This window comes from Martes martes, assembly GCF_963455335.1.
Source record: "Martes martes genome assembly, chromosome: 1".
Classification (NCBI taxonomy): Eukaryota; Metazoa; Chordata; class Mammalia; order Carnivora; family Mustelidae; genus Martes; species Martes martes.
In genome coordinates this window covers 140,743,269-140,760,652 of record NC_137888.1, presented here as the reverse complement: position 1 = coordinate 140,760,652, position 17,384 = coordinate 140,743,269, and the positions used below count along the sequence as shown (strand labels likewise).

The window sequence follows — 17,384 nt, the reverse complement described above, 5'->3', positions numbered from 1 at the left end:
TTAAAGACAAACAACAGACTACACGACTGTCACCAGGGCCTGTGACGTCACCACTAAAAATCACAGTTTTTGTTTTTTTATATATAGCAACACAGTTGTTCAGAAATCTTGAAATATCATTTATGCATATCACAACTTCAAAGTCATAATAATTAATTTCTCCTGACCAAAGCACCTCCTAATATAGAGAGACAATTACTGGTCAACTTCTCACCTGGTAGTCATGCAGCCATAAAAGGGAAAGGAGCATCTCCTCACTCAGTGATCCAGACACCTAGGTTGCTTAATGGCTGTCCCTATCTATGCTTATTTATTCTTCATGGCTAAATAGAAAGAAATCAACCATTTAATTTATTTGTTATAGTTTTGCAAAACTGGACAGTCCAAATGAGAATGTTTAATTCTCATAAGTTAGCACTGTCTTCTGAAATATGACAGGTATGTGGGCTACAAGTCTAGATCAGGCAAGTTCAAACATATCTGATGGTGAAGTGGACTACTGAAGTGTGTTATTTTTTTAATAGTAATGACAGATTTGGCAGTGATATAGGTCATGCATAATATTATAAGTTCAGTCTGACAGAAATTCCAAGAATCTCTGAGAATCAGTGTTTTATGGGTATTTTTGTTGTTGTTATGGTTCTTTGTAATCTTACATATTTTAATTTTTACATTTAAAATATTTTTAAATTTAATTTAAACTAACAAAATATGTTAATTTTACATTAAAAAAAATAAGAAAGAGTACATAGGTTTAACCAGACTTCCAAAAGGATACATAGCTAGAGAAAATGGTTAAAACCCCGTGAACTAGGCAGTGCATGACTAATCCAGGACCCTGAACACCCATGTGTATTTATTATAAACATCTGCTACAGGTGGAATCCACAAATGTTACCTGGCACTGGTCACAGTCATATTCACCTCCCCCCACCCACTCCACCCACACCGAGAAGAAAGGTTTCTCTGTATTAGTTTCTACTGTTAGCACCACCAAAAAAAGGTGAAGTAGAGAAAACACGATTTTTTAAAAAGAAGTAAAGATGCACAATTTCACCTGTTAAAACCCGAGAAGTTTAAGATGCGTTAGAGGTTCTGGAGCTTGGGAAGTGAACAGTAACTTCTTAGTGACTCAATAAATTACCATTAATTTTTCTAGAAACCAGTTGGCTCTTCCACCTGCAATATGCAAAGTGAATTAAAACCTTGCCTGTTATTACTGAATCTATTTCCCTCAGTTAAGTACAATATGAATGTATATTTAGAAACACTGCAACACCTTCCAATTTAAAAGAAAGCGATGTGGGGCTTATAGGGTAAAACCAGGCGAGGCAGAGGAAAGTGACGTACATTGAAGACCCGTATTTCTCAGCACTGTTGTCCCAACATTTAGAAACCCCTGGCGTAAAAACAATGCTGTCACTTTTGGAAATTTTGTTCTTCTTCTTTTTTTTTTTTTTTTATAACACCAAAAGCCAGCTTCAACCCACAATTTAATATTGTCAATACATTTTCTTCATTACACAACTGGCACACCAACTGTTACCTAAGCACTTCACTCTTCAAATCCCACACCCACACATTCTGAACTCATCTGCACCCAGATATGAATAAAGATGAATAACATCTTGAGGAAATAGCTTCTCCATTCTCCAATGGCAAAAGCCATAGAGCAAACACCTCACAGTACCTGAGGGATTTCTCGGAGGAACAAGAAAGAATCCTGAAGCCACCATTTTGTCAGGAAAATCACATCCTTCCATGGCAACTTGCCCACCAGGGATTTGAAATCCAAAGGGATCTCAGAAGTCCTTTCTAATATTGAGGTTCTGTGACTTTTCTTTAAATGCCTTTTCTTTTTTATTTTACTAAATTTTGGGTAATTAGGTTTTGGTAGGTCAGCAGCCCAACTCAGTATTTCTTTATGGAGAATGGTTCGAGGAGACCTTGATGAAATTGGAAATGCTTGGAAATAGTCACTTGCTCACATGCTGGGTAAATAGGAAAGCATGCTGACTATGTTTATTTTACTATCATTATGTCTCCATGGGGTGGGCTAGTAAAAAAGTGCAAGCTGTTAACAGCTTGGTATATACATACACACACACCCCACACACAGTATACGCTGAAAGAGTTTATTTTTCCTTCATTTCAAACCATGACTGCAGAAAATCCCCAATACTCAAATGAGTTTTCTTCCAAATGTTTGTTTCTAAAATGGAGGCCTGTCAGTCCATTCATTAGTGTTCATTCATTCGACAAGCTATTAATGAAGGCCTACTATGTGTCTGACTGGTGGAGAACATCACATTCAGAGGTCTAAACACAGGCATGTCTTTACTCAAAGAAATGTTTCACAAGGTGGGTAGGTCCTGGATGGACTAACCTAGAGTAACCTCCCGTATTGATCATCTCGGGCTGCAGTAACAAAATACTACAGCCAAGGAAACAGCATGGCCAATGTCTTTTGAAGGATCCCTCCTTGGGCTGTAGATGGCCTTGTTCTTAATGTATCTGTATACAGATACATTATGTATGCTGTATCCTCACAAGACCATTCCTCAATGGGTATGGGAGGAAAGAGAGGGGGCCCTCTTTCTGGTATCTCTTCCTATAAGGGCACTAATCTCACGATGAGGGGGCCACCCTCATGACCTCACCTAAACCTAATTATCTCCCAGATGCCCCATCTCCAAATACAGTCATGTCAGGGGTTAGGGCTTCAATACTTCTTTAATATCAAATATGCTATCACCTACAATGTCAATTCAGTAGACTTAGCGGTTTCAAATCCATCTCAGAAGAGTAGGACTGTGGTTCTTCTGCGAATTGGCTGTCGCTGTGGTGAGGGGTGAGGGCCCAGACACCAACAGAGGGTGAGAGCTACAGCAGCACCAGACACCTCAGTCCTGAGGACCCAGGTGGTTTGGGGTTTAGAGGAGGGTGACACAAACTCAGGTCAGCATCTAAAGCAGAAAACATAAGATCTCTTGCAGTGAGGTAAAAAATCCAGAAATGATAGGCTTCTAAAAATCAGGTGTCCTTACTTCAAGGCCTGCCTGCCTCTTTGAAGCTCCTCATGGTCGAGTTCAATCAGGCAATACAGCAAAACAAATAAAAATAACACAAAATCAGAGTAACAGCAAGATTCAATGTATGATAATAGGCCTGAGGTTTTCATAAAGCTGCCATTCCGGAGCCCTTTTAACCAGACCTGAGGAAGTCGGCCAGCTGCAATACTCACCCCTCCGCTATGGGAAAGCCAACATCCACCAGCCCGGCCCCTCGACTAGAAATGCTTTGACTCTTTCAAGCCTGGATCATTTCCTTAAAAGCCCATATGATCAAAGCCAGCCTGGAACAGACAGGATCAAAGAGGAGAAATTCCAGAAATCCAAGTGCAGGCTTTGACTCTGACTAAAACTTTGTGCAGCTGACTTCCTTTCCGACGATCCTCTGCTGCCTCAAAGAAACAACCAGAACAAACCACAGAGGCTGAACGTGCCTTTCCCCAGGGTCCTGAGTCTATGCAGAAGCAATCGATAACTTTCAGCTGGGTCTCTGACATACAGACTTCCAGAATGGAATGTCAAGTTCCTTCATGTTTTTCACAGAATGAAGGGGAAAAAGCACTCCTACATTTCTCTTCCCCCATCTAGTGTCAAAATTAAAAGGCAGGTGAGGACATTCAGGGATCTTTGGGTGACTTAACCCACACTTGGAGCTGTGCGAATGTGTGGCTCTGCCACACATTCAGGATCTGGGAATAATTCTAATGCACGTCTGGTTCTTTGCAGGGGCTTTTATCTCCATAGTCCAGAAGGATCCTCACAGCAAGTTACATGGGACGAGAAATATGACAGCCATTTCGTAGAAACCTGAGGCTCAGAGAGTTGAAGGGACTCTTGCCTTTGGTCACACAGTTACTGGCAGAATCCTATTCAAAATCAGGAATTCCAAGTGCAGATTTTATCATCGTCACACAAGCTTGGGAACTAGAACTCCATTCTTCTGCAGGAGGCTGGCTACAGCCTGCGGATGTGTTCTGCATTTTGTTTTGTTTTGTTTTGTCCTGCTTTTAATTGAATTAGTTCAACCATTAAACATCAGGAGCTTTCACCTAAATTGGGATTTCTGACTTTTTTGGGAAAATCAAGCTCTGATCTATCCTCAACACAGGCAACCGAGGAGTGGAGCTAAGCGGAGACTATAGCTCACTTCCCTGTGGATAACCCACGACCAAAACATGATCAAAGACTCCCTCTCCCTCTATGGGCTCACCTCAGCTGCTCCCGCTAGCCTCTCACGCTATTCCCGCGCCCATGCCTATGCTCACGTGACTTCCCTCTTCCGGGATGCGTCCGTCTGTCTCGCCAGTTCGGAGGGGGTAGGTGAGCCATCTTTCAGAATTCAATTCAAAGGCCTCTGGCTCCATGAAGTCAGTTCCTTGTATCCCTGGAAGAACTCACTGGCCTTTGTTCAGGGCTCTTGAATATTTTCTTGTGTTTATTTGACGACACCTGGCTTCATCTGTGCATATTCAGTGTTGGACCACGGTAGGCAGTCAACAATGTGTTGATCAATAATAAAAGCAAAGAAGTAAGTAGTACCTACCATGTGCCGGACGCTGTTCCAAGCCCCTTATATATCGGAACTCATTTAAGCCTCACAACGCTTTCACATGGAGAAAATGGAGGCCTCTGAAAGTTTGAGGCATTTTCTTCGGGTCACTCAGCTTGCTGTTAAGTGGCAGAAGAGGAATTGGAACCGAGTCTGGCTACCTCTGGACAGATGGGTGAATGGAAAGCCGGAAGGAAGGGAGAGACAGAAGAAAAGAAAGGGAGAGGGAGGGAGGGAGAACCAGGCAGGTGAACCTTCTGTGGCAGGAACTACAAGGCTGCCGGGGGCAGGGGCAGCTGTGTGTGCTGGCAAATTTTAACAACAGGTTCTCTGGCAATAAAAGCCCTGCCTTGTAGTGTCTGTGAGTTTCTGTGGTGTCAATAATCCTACCAGAGGGGATTTCGGGCTACCAACATGGTATCACTGAATGTACAGTTGGAAGGAGGAAATGTGACCAGTTGGTGGAACTCCCCAGTACCAGCCCCTCAGCTGGAACACACGAGGGGACAGGACATGCCCAGGAAAGTGACCAAGGATGAGACAGGCTAGACCAGGTGAGGCTGGAGCTGTTAAACCATACTAAGGATGTAACTTTCTCTGGGCAACAAGGAGTGATTCTCAAGTTTTAAGCAGGAAGTGACACACATCACATGGTTATGAAGACGGGCACACAGTCAAAACTTCAGGACCCCCTCCTTCATCCTTCCTACAACTTCCCTGACTGACAGTTATGGCCGCAAGGAAACTTATCAACTATTCTACCCTTTTCCTTACTCTGTTCTACTTCCCATCAGCTACACTTCTTTTTACCACTACTCCTGACAACCACCACCATCCCCTTCTTCTGGGCTCCTAGAAGTGCTCTGAACATCACCAGTCTCTCAGACTGCAGAGTGTCTACCTATCACTACTGGTTCTGTGGCATGTCAGGGCCAGAAGGCCTAAGCAAAGAAGTGAGCCTGAACCAGCTGAACAGAAAAGCCGTGATAGGGAGTATAAATAAAACCATGTCGGATGTGCCTTTGACATTAAAGACCACAGAGCTGGTAGGGGCTCTAGAAAGCCTCGAGTTTACTGGGCAAGTAGAGCCGAGGACAGCCAACTTAACCAGACCAAAGACATCAGGCTGGTTAAGGTCAAAGCTAGAACCAGAATGACGTTTCCTGGTTCCCAGTTACAGACTCTACCTGCATATCAAGAGGATGTTTTCTGAAATGTTGCTGCCCCCTGCAAAGTCAAAGGTTTTTTTAGGAGAGCTTTTCCCATGAGCATGTTCTACTTCACCAAAGAGAACAGGCAGAAACAGGGTGATCTCCAGGATCAGGGACATCCTGTCATCTTCTCACCACGTAGGACAACATGAGCCATCTGTTTAGAAAACACTCCATGACCACAGTCCCCTCTCTATCACTGCCGGCCTTATTATCCAGCTTAAGAATTCTCCAGATCTGGACCTTTCCCGTGGATCTCCATCTACTTGACTGCACTGAGGCCATTTCCTGATAATCAGGAAACCGGAAGGGAAAGGAAGCGAACCTTTCAAAGCCATTGTGGCAGCGCTGCTTTGAGGGGAAAAAAAAAATTCGTCGGAGGGGAGAACGTAAAACTTTCAGCTGAAATGCAATGCAGTCTGATAATTCAACCTCACTTCAGGTGAAACTAGCCAAGGCTACAGGGCACGGAGCCAAGGCAGCCATTGGGAACTGAAATCCAGGCCAGTATTCATCTAGCCAGGAGCCAGAGGCTGCTGCTGCTCCAAGGAAGCTCGTTTTCTAGTTCTTACAAAGGCATCCCAGAGCCTGCCTGTGCCCCAGACCTATGACTTTCTGCTAAAGGTGTTCTTATTTGCCAATAGCCATGCAACCACATCCCTGGGAATAGGGCAGGTAAAGCCAGTTTCCTGGGCCAGAAAAGTGAAAATTAGTCCAGAGAGGTAAAAGGAGCTAGGAGGACCCTGTTACAATTTGCCCACATCTGTTCCAATGCACACGTACAGTATTAGCTGCAGACGTTGAAGCATATGGGTTCGGGGTACTTGGGGGTCACAGACGTCTGGGGCATCTATCAATAGAATTCCAGCGATCCACAAACTTGAATGGGAAAAAAGTCACAACTTTGTTTACTAACATTGAACTACAATTTAGTATTTCATTCCATTACGAATACAGGCTGCAAACCTGACATGTAGTAGCAGAACTAGCGATTTCGCCACTGATATAAATCAGATATTTTCATATCAGAACACAGCTGTTGCCGTTAACTCGAGGCAGCTTTGCTGCTGATCCCTACTTAGGAGAGATGGTAGCCATCCATCCCATCAATAGATCTCGTTGTTACACATGCATTAGCAGGTCACGGTGGGGGGTGTGTATGTGTGTGTGTAGTGTTATAATCGTCTGCATTGCTTTTTAAGCATTTAAACACATCATTCCGGGGTCCCTAGGCTTGGCGGACTGCCAAAGGGCTGCAAGGCATCAATGAGATGAAGAGCCCTTGGCCTGGTAAGTGAGGAGCCACATTAACAAGGTACGAGACCATGCCCTCTGTCTGAGCAGTTAGCTGGCCTGCCTTTGTGTTAACCTAGACCTTGAGGAATTATTTGGGCACATTATTTTTCCTTGTACACTTCTTTATCAGAAGATAAAGCTCTTTATCACTCCCATTCCCTTTCTTTAGCCCCTGACTGCTATGCCCTTTTAATCTTATCCTTTAGGTTTGGCTTACTATCAAATCTCATTTGGTCTTTCTGTCCAATGGCTGCGTTCTCTTCCTTTAGGCGGTCTGTTTTCCCTCTTGGTCTTCCTCCCTTCCCCTCTTTCTCTCCTCTGCCTACTCTCTGTCGCATCTCAGTTACCTCTCTCTTGGCCCTCCTGACCTGGCTGGCTATCAGTCATCCCTCCTTCTTGGGTTTTGCAGTACATGCTTTGGGCACCAAGAGTCTACACTATTCCTTGCATTAGGGAAGGGAAATAATTTTGTCTACAGGGTGTGTTTCTAAGATGCAACCAAAAAACAGACTGACCACCTGGGCAAAGGGCAACAAAACATTCCATGGTAAGGGGATATCCTATCTTTGCCAACCCAAGCTTAAATATAATTATAATTGATAATCCCTGATGACCAGATGCCTAAGGAAGGTCAGCAGACTGGACAAGGAGTCTTCTCAGGGCATAAATTCCCAGAGTAGCAAAAGGAAAGTATACTGCTTAGTCACTGCTAACAGGGTGAGCCCTCTGTAAGCAGGCCTAGACCAGCATCGCTTTTCTAAATCAGAAGTGATGAGGTTAGACCAGGGGAAAAGCCAGGATGACTTCATGACCTTTGCGCTTTAGCTCTGGACAAACATACAAGAGCAACGTACCTCCTCCCTGCCCTCACCAGGGGAAATATTTGTCCTGAAACAGCCAACTCTCCCAGCAAGGTATTGAATACTCACATGTAGACTGAAAATCCTATCAATGGCCTAAAAAAGAAAGGAAGAAAGAAAAAAAAAAAGGAAAGAAATAAAGGAAAGAAAAAAAGAACCTAATCTGCATTTGAAAATATGCTTATTTTTATTACTTATTATTATTCTGTGTTTATTTATTTTTTATTATTTATTACTTATTCTGTGTTTGAACCAGGCTCACAATATTTTGGTTTTTTTTTGTATTTGTTTCTATTTTATTTCTAAGAAAAGACACAAATCTTAAAAAAAAAACAAAAACAAACCTGAGAGTGTAGTGACACTTCATTGGACAGTTGCTAACATAAAAAGCAGCTCAGAGTATTTAGGATAAATTGAAACCACAAATTTTATAAACTTCACTAATCTGTTCTTTGATCCTCTTAAAGAAAGAAAATCTATTTTTATCAGGGTTGTTCTTTTTCCATATTTGTTCATTTATTTATTTTAAATGAACTATACCACCCTTACGATGAACTCTTCCCTTTTGAGAAAATCATATGTTCCAAACCTGTTAGCTCTTAGTTCCTCATAGTTCTCAACCACTTGTAGAATAAAGCTCCTCAAAGCCACAATCTGAAGATAAAATATTAAATTTATTGATCATATGGAATATTCAAACTTAAATATAAATTAAGATTTCAGATATTTATTTAAAATAAAATCTATGAGGGTGAAACTTCTCCGGTTCTTCTTAGGGATACTTTTTTTCCCCCGTCAACATCTTTTTCAAACTCCACAGAAACTTATTATGTGGCTTCTCTTGTTACTAAAAACTAGGTCAGATTTTCTGGTCCTTGATTATGTTCTTATTTTCAAATATCTAACCCAGACTGAGAATTTTAATTCATGCTATGTATTGCATCAACGAGTTTATTCATTGTGTTCTGAATAAAAGAGCTTCGTTTTTTTCATAACCTTTCCCCCAGAATATGTTGTTTAACACGTAATTGTGATTTTGCCAACAAATTGACATCAGTTTATACGATTTAAGATAAATACACGCAGAAGGAATTGTCCCAGCAGAAGTGATGCGGGGACCCTTTAAAACCACACCGCACAGAAGCCACAGTAAACTGGGTAGGGAGGATGCCTGCAGTGCCCACACATAAACAGGATGAGACTCCAGCTAAGTCTCCTATCATCCCTGAAAAGCTATGTGTTGGGAACCAGGATGTCTGCCCAGATCAAAAAGGATTCTTCTTCCTGTGGTTCCTAAAAGAGAGACCATTTCTTTTGGATTTTGTCATACCTGATTTCAATGTTACATCTTTTTTCCTCTCACGTTGCTATAATCTAACTAAACCAGCATCTCCACTTTCAGAAGGCTACTCTTCTGGGATAATTTGATTTTTCATGGTTCTCCCTGAAGCTTAGGGTAACTATGCATATTTTTTTTTCTGACTTACATAAGACAATATTCATTTCTAATAAATTCTCTAGAAAGTGAATGCTTCGCTTGAGATAACTAGGGATTCTGGGATTTAGATCGGTCAACCCAACACAGATGGCAAACTGAGGTGGTGGGTAGGCGGGGAAGAGGGCAGAAGAGCATCTCAGTGCAGGCTGTCCATGGCCATTCCTGTTACCCCAAAGCCCTTTATCAGCCAAACCTCCATAGACCCCCATCCCAGGTTCTTGGCAGCACCGTTCCCCCACCCCCAGCTTTTCCTCCTCCACCAGCATTCCCTGCCTTTGGGCTTCTGTCTTGGCTTGCCACAACATCAGGGATGGAAATCCTATTCCAGGCGACATAAAAGGCACCAACTTTCCACCATCTGTCTGCCTGTAACTCTTACCCCTCATGTGATTCTGAGAAACAGGCTTTTCCCAGTCCCCCTCTCTGTTTACTCCAGCTGACTTTTTCTTGATTTGTCTCCAGGGGCAGGACATCCTGATACTATTACTACAGAGAGAAGACGGGGGATGTTCTTAGAAACCACAGTTCTGTCCTACAAGAATGCCTAGAGGTATATGGAATCCCTAAGCTGTTGGAGAGGGTCCCCTTGTTATAGGGGCTCAGTGGGTGAGGAAGCGGCAATGAACTATTTTTCCCCTTTCTGAGCCCCAAGTATATCCACTAGAAAGATACTGTTTTGCCTCAGATTTGCATCAGCCTGAGGTTTGACGCGAGAGTCAGAAATCCAGAAGAAATAATCCCGAATCATTTCATTGTATTCAGGAGGATTTCTCTGGTTTTCTCAAATACTTGGGCGTGAGGCCAGACAGAGCTATTCAATTTGACAAAAAAGACTGCTAAAATGATTGAAAATCCACTTAATTTTATTTGGAGTCGTCTAAAGGTTTGCATGGTTAGTTAGATTCTGTTAATCTGAAGGTGTATAAGTATTGGGTTACAATTTTTTGCAAATGAGGCCCATTTGTGATGGTTTATCCATTATATGATCGTTACTTTTCCTGCTTATGCAGACTGAGGCATTTATGAAAAATAGAGAAGTGAACTTTTTTAATAGACAAGTTTTTCCCTAATTAATTTTAAGATAATGAAAAACAACAGCAGTGGATATAATCTATTTTTGCATCAATATAGTTTATTTTGCCCAAGAATCAGAAGACAATGCTTCTAGTACTAGTTATGCTGGGAACACACTGAGTAGCCTTGAGCACATCACTGAATCTCCTGCCTTGAGACTGGGAGCAGTGCTCTCTGAGGTCCCGTTAGCTCTAATATTCTGTGATTCAATCACTAAAAAGGGGTTCATTTGCCCCCCCAAAATGCCTACAGTTTGTGACTACAGAATCTCCCCACAACTTTGAATATCTCCCATCTTGCCATTTCTCTTCATATTTAAAAAGGGAATGTCTACCAAAAGTTCCAGAAAAGAAGTCCATTGCCAGTAGACAATTCCCTAAATTTACTTCCAGTACCAGGATCTCATCCTACCAAGATGCACCTCAACAGACTCCAGAGGATCAAATATGCACCATCAGTCTCCCCATTGTCACAGGCAAGGACAGACACTTACACAGTATGCTCCAGGGGTTTGGAGTAAAGGGCTGGAGCCCTCACCCATACTGTCTCATGGACAAAAGAACTTTAGTACCAAATGGGGTTGAGAGCTTGGGGGCACACCCAGTGTTCTCTACCCACAAGAACTAACCAGTTTCACCACTTATTGGCTGGACGACAAGGAGCAAATAACTTAATTTCTCCGTAGCTTAGTTTTCTTCCCCACAAAACGGGAAAAAAATGACTTTGCCGTCCAGGGTTGTTGTAAGACTAAAACCAAAAAAAGTTCACGCAAAATATCACAAATCGTGCCTGGCACAGAGTAAGAGCTCAATAAATTTAGCGCTGATTATGACTGCTACCTGTCTCGGGTAGCGCAGCAGCGGTGGAGGGGGCGAGCAGGGACACTTTGGTGAGGAGTCCAAGTCTCCCTTCAAGAGTTACAAGAAGGACCTGCTCCAACCTGTTTCTATGGGCAAAGGGAAGTGGTCTGAGCACAAACCCAGGTAATAAACATCCGGAAAGAAATGGACCCTGGGGTGTCCGAAGCTAACTCTCCCGTGATGAGGGAGTTAGTTCTGGGATCCTACCTCAGGTATCCAGGTATTTCGGCAGAAGCCAATGCTCTATCCCCCGCGATGCCTGGCCTGTGAGGGTGTGGTCTTTGTGCTCAGGAGCTGCACCCGGAGTCTGCGCTGAGGGAATCCCCGTTCCCGCTCCTTGGGGTTCTGAAGCTTGCCGCGGGGAGACTGGGAGCTCGCTGCTCCAGGGGTGCCCCAGAAGGGGAGTGACCGACCTCAGGATTCCTCCGCGGAGCCCTGACGAGTCGACGTCTCTTCCGGAAGAGTCTGGCCAAGGCGCGGGGCCCAGAAAAGGGGACTGCGCTGAGCTCTGCTCTCTCCCCGCTGGTTACCGGAGAGCAGCAGACTTATACGGGGCGACCGCAGAGAAGGCTGTGCCCCTAAATGCCTGCACGTGGGAGGCCCGAGCAGGCAGGGCCAGAGGGTTTTCAACAGCTCCAGAACCCACGCAACCTCCAAATTCTTCTATGGGCCAGTAGGAACCGGGAACCAGACTCTCAGCCAAAGGCGCTGCTTGGAGAGGGGCGTGCACCTCCCCAGAGAGAGAAGGGTTAAAAGAGGTGCTTCCAGGCCTTTGGTAGCCCAGTCTGTTCCCCAGCTGGACAAACGGAGCCCGGGGACTGCCCGTTCTTTGCAACAGCAATCTAGGTCCCCTCCCGCAGATGGTCTTCCATTCCAGATTGCTGGGGTACAAAGGAGGAAAAGAGCCTCGCCTTCCCGCATCCACCAAAGCGTCTGGAACAACCAGAAGGATCTACGTAGTGTCCAAAGGTGGACAGACCCACCGCGGCCCGAGGGCCCGAGCCTGAAGCCAAGTCTTCCCTCACCTGATGCCCACACCCCCTTGCCTGCCCCGCACACCCTCCAGCTCTGCGCTCTGGAACCTCCGGGAGCAGCGTGGGACTCCCCCACTCCCTCGCTCCGCCCAGGTGCGATTTGCGGAGGGGCGGGGCGGGGGGGAGGTGGCTCTCACTGCAGCCTCCGCCCCTGCGCTCTCCTCCAAACGGTTCGAACCCCTGTCTACTTGCCAGGCTATGGGGACTCCCCCCTACCCCGCACACACGCCTCCCCTGGGGGCCAGGAATCCCCTTCCCACGCTGCGGCTGTGCAGACCTCTTTGACTCCAAGCGCCGGGCAGGGAAGATGGGTGTGGGTCTACGGACCCGGCTGCGGAGGTGGAAGGGTGTATAAGTGGGTGCCGGAGAAAGGAGGGGACGACAGTCCTCTTAGAGCCAGGAAAGGCAACCCTGGTCCGTGATCCGACCACTCAGTCACCGCCTAAGATGCCAACGCATTCAGAATCTCGCCTGGAGGTTTGTTTCTCCTGGAGAGGAAGATCGCCCCATCCCAGGCACCCAGAAGCCTGCTTTCCCAAGTCCCCCTCGGGCCCTGGCATTCCAGGGCTCCATTCTGGCTCTCTGCGCCTCCCCAGGTGCCCAGCTCCTCCCCCATCTGTATTTACACACCCGAGCCAGAGCCCTCCAGACTCAAATCCCTTTTCCTGCACGTCAGGTGACGGCTCGGGGCTGGCCCCTCGCCCACTTTAAAAGCAGAGCTCTTTGGTACCCTTTCAACCCGATCTACCCCCGACCCTCGGTTTCCTCCCCCACCCCTCCAGCAACATTTCCCTCCCCAGATGACTTACTTAAACCCACCCGGATCTGCACTTGCCGTTCCCGCGGCACACAGCCGCAAGCCACTCCAAGGGTTTCATTACCGAGTTGGGGATGGCATTCGCAAGGATGGACCGGCTCCTGCCGTGCTAGACTGAGCCCCAAGGGTAACCGCAGCCTTCTTCCTACCCCCACTTCCCACCCCTCCTATTTCATTATCTCTGGTCCTATCCAACCCCCACAGGCAGGATGAGCACTGCTGGGTCCCAAACCCTCGCCTCTCTAGCGGGAGCTGCAGAGAGTGAAAAGTCGACTAGCAAGAACACCGAGAGAGAAATGGGCAGATGCAAACGTCAGGGGGTGGTAGTGGGGGAGGACTGGGGGAAGGGCGCACGCGAGAACTAGACGTGCAACTTGCACAGCACCGGGTGAGCACCGTGCAGGGAGGGGGGCACAAAAGTTTGCAGACTATTGCACCGCAGCCGGCTGCACGCGAACAGAGGGTCGACTCCCCCCTCGTCAGGAGGGCTCTCTTCCAGGGTCGGCGCCAAGGGGACCGGGGGTTTGGACATGGCTCTGACCTAGAGTGATAGTTCTCCTCTACTTGTTACGGAAGGGAGGGCCTAGGCACCCGGGCAGAGGGACGACACCGCGCTTTGCGAAAAGCAACAGGCGGCTGCACCTTACCTTGCGCCAGTCCCGGGCCGGGGTGGCTGCTCCATCCTCGTGGCGCAGGGAGGAGGCGTTGGATGCGTATGCCTGGGGGTGTGCGCTGCCAGAACTGCAGCGGCCGCTCTTCCCACCCCGCTGCTAGCCGGGCTGCCCACCCCGAACCCGGCCGGCCGGGAGGGCTCGTTCCGGGTCGCGGCGGCGGCGTTAGTGCGCGGCTGCTGGAGCGCGGGACGCGGGCAGTGCGTGGCTAGCTGGCGTCCTCCGGCGCCTTTGCCGAGCGAGGGTGCGGCCCCGGGCGGCCGTGCAGAGCACCGCTGGGCTCCCGCTTCTGCGGCGGCTGCTGCAGACCCTGCGCCCGGCCCCGGAGCCTCGCAGGAGGAGGAGACAAAGACGCGAGGGAGGCGAAGCGCCGCTCGCCCAGATGCGATCGTCTCAGTCACTAGAGGGGAATCGCCTCCAAACCCGGGCTGGGGATGAGGGAGGAGGGGCGAGGAGGCAGGGGACTGGAAAAGCAGCAGGGGATGAACGTGACAGTCGGAGACCTGCCGCCGCCTCGCCCGCGCTGCCCTGTGGCCACCCCGGTGGAGGGTCCAGAACGGAGAGGGAGGGCGGGGGCTGAGCGTTTACTGCTGGAGGAGATGAGCTGAGGTGGGAGTATTCGCTCCCTCCGCCTCCCTTGCCTGCCTTCCTCGCAACCAACAACCCCCCCTCTACCCCGCCCGCCTCGCCGGTGCATAGCTCCACTCTCAGGAAGCTATGGCCCCATTCTTTCTCCTGTTTTTCTAACTACTGAGATCAGAGCTGAATAAAACTGGCAGAAGCTGCATAACATGGTGATGGGTTGATTGTCCTCTAATGGGGAAAAGGCGGATGCTTAAAATCCATTTGACAAATGATTGTCTACTGGGTGCCGAGTACTGTACTAGGCTGTTCTGGGATAAGCTGAATAAAGTGAGATATCCCTCTCCAAGGCTCTATGATCGAATACCAGAATGATCCCCTGCAGCTCCTGAAGCCCAAAGTTTTGGGGATGAGTTGTGGCCCCTCATCCCCACCCCCAACCAGTCCAGTTTCTTAAAGCAGAAAGTGCTAGGAGAACTGAATTTGCCTTCCCATTGCAGGGATGACTCTGAATGTACAGCCAAAATGGAGTGTATAGTGTAGATAGACCCTAAGAAAGTATATGTTTGTGTGTGCGTGTTTGTTAAGATTAAAGCAAATTACTGCTTTTAGAAGTTTTATGTCATGATTTAAATTATTCATCAGATCTGCTCCTAAATAAATAAATGAATAAACAAACAAACAACAAACAAACAAGAAATTAGGGCCAGATGAACCTGTTTTCCGGCATCTACAGATACCATCTTCTTTGGCAGCCCGTTTCTACAGCCCTAACCTCTTACTCTAGGCAGAATTACTTCTCCCCTTCTCTTTGCTGTCACTATTCTCCTTGCCAATCACTTGCAGAATTCACATACTATAGATTTTTTATAGACTACTATTGCTTTACTCACCTTTTTTTCCCTCCTTTTTCAGGATTCCCCTGCAACATCCAGCCTTGTTTTGTGTGTAGCTAATGGGTACTCAAGGAAAGCTTAACCAGTTGACGGTTGTTTTCTCCTTTAAACACAGCTAAATCCCAGTGTCTCCAGAATTAAAGGAACTTGGGTAATGAAATTTTTAAGAGTTTGGGGCAGGGGAGGACACATACAGAGTTCTACTCACAGCTCTCCTGACCTAGAAATGTAAAACTATGTAATTCATTTGTGTTTCTAAACAATTTTCTTCTCCAACTTACAAGCCCACCTCTGTTTGCTGAATTCCCAGAAGCAAGGGGAAATAAGCTGTTGGACAAATGCATAGAGCAAGAGATTCGTACTCAGCTGCCAACACCTAGAGCAAACCCCTTCCAGGTGGAGAATGACCAAAACCTTTTTGATCATTTCAAGACCTGTGTCAAGTATGTTGAAAGCCTGTCAAGGTGTCTTCATTTCCAATGAGGGTCTCCTTGTGGATGCATTTTAGAATAGTTTGGACAGTATTTCATTGTTGAGAGGTGAAAAATGTGCTGTGGAGTTTAGGGATATTTTAAATTGTTCTTAATTTGGGGGCCCCCCTTCCTAACCATTGTAGGATGGATACCCTAGATCAGGGATGCTTTATGAAAAGGGTCCAGAATGGGTAGGAAATCAGAGAAAATGACTGCTATGTTTCTAAGGTGATACTGTGATTGGAAAGTTTGTGGTTTTTTGTAGCTTAAGTTTTGCTTATTAATTTTGTTTTTTAAGTGAAGTTTTAGGACCCAGACACAGGTACATATGGATGGCAGGTATGTAATTTGGTATAATTTTTCTGAAGGGAAATATGATGTTATTCTTGAAAGCATGAAATTTTTGCATGCCACTGTCCCTAAGACTCTACTCCTAGAAATTCATCATTAGGGATAAATAAGGATCTCCGGTAAGATTTATCTACAAAGTTATTCATTGCAGTGTTGTTTATTCTAGTGAAAAACTGAAAACACACAAAACCAAATGGAAATGTCTAACAGGATAGGAATGATGAAATAGTGGGATACTGGTCAGACGTTAAACCATAGTTGTAAGTGAATGAGTGAATATTGTCAACAATGACAGTTACACTTTTAGATGCAAAAAAAAATCAGATGCACAAGATGAGAGATGCAATAATAAAAATTAATATCTGGAGTCAACAGATGTAGGTGTGGAGCTAGACGTTTCTTCTTGATAGCTATGTGATCTTAGGCTTGAGCTTCAAATTCCTCAACTGTGTGACTGGTTGATGTTACTCAGCTCATGGTGTTGTGTTTTACAAGAAATAGTATTTGTGAAACACTACAGTGCCTATTACATGGTAAAATCTCAATATGTTTTTCTCTTGGCACTCGTTAAATGTATAATATAAATACCTATATATATTTAGGCTCTTATCGAAGGCAATATACATTCCAGTATTAACAGTGCATATCCCTGTTAATACAGGCAATACAGGTATCTTTTAAATAATATAGGATAATCAAAAGCAAAGGAATTTGTTCTTAATTCAGTTTTCTTTTAGTTAAAAACAAATGATTTCTAACTATTGACACAGGAAACCTCTAGACTTGGATGCTTTCTGCTCTAGTTGACTCACATAATCATCAACAAGAGTTGCTGACCATTGGTGTCGCCCATGCTATAAAAAGGATAAACGACAGGGCATGGAGTTTGTCACCTCTGATATAAACTTAGATTTGTTTTGTAGCAACCAGGAGTCAAATCCAGCTCAGCAAAATATGCTGTTTAATACCAGGAGCTGATTGGTTGTTATCCCTGACTTGTGTTGACAGCCCATTAAAAAAAAAAAAAAAAGAAGAAGAAGAAGAAGAAGAGAAGAGAGGAGGTATCAGAAGCTATATTTGTAAATTAATTAGTGAATTAAGAAGGAAACCTAACATTGAAGGGCCATGGGATTCAATGACC

At 45.7% G+C, this 17,384-nt stretch overlaps 1 protein-coding gene across 1 annotated transcript in view; it reads right to left on the bottom strand.

Moving 5' to 3' along the window:
• The window catches only part of LRRC3B (leucine rich repeat containing 3B), an 89,110-nt gene extending 74,873 nt beyond the window's left edge, over positions 1-14,237 (bottom strand). Inside the window, exon 1 of the mRNA XM_080821320.1 lies at positions 13,918-14,237. The gene's annotated coding sequence lies outside the window, so the exon portion shown is untranslated. The remainder of the gene's footprint in view (positions 1-13,917) is intronic.
• Between the last annotated feature and the right edge of the window lie 3,147 nt (positions 14,238-17,384).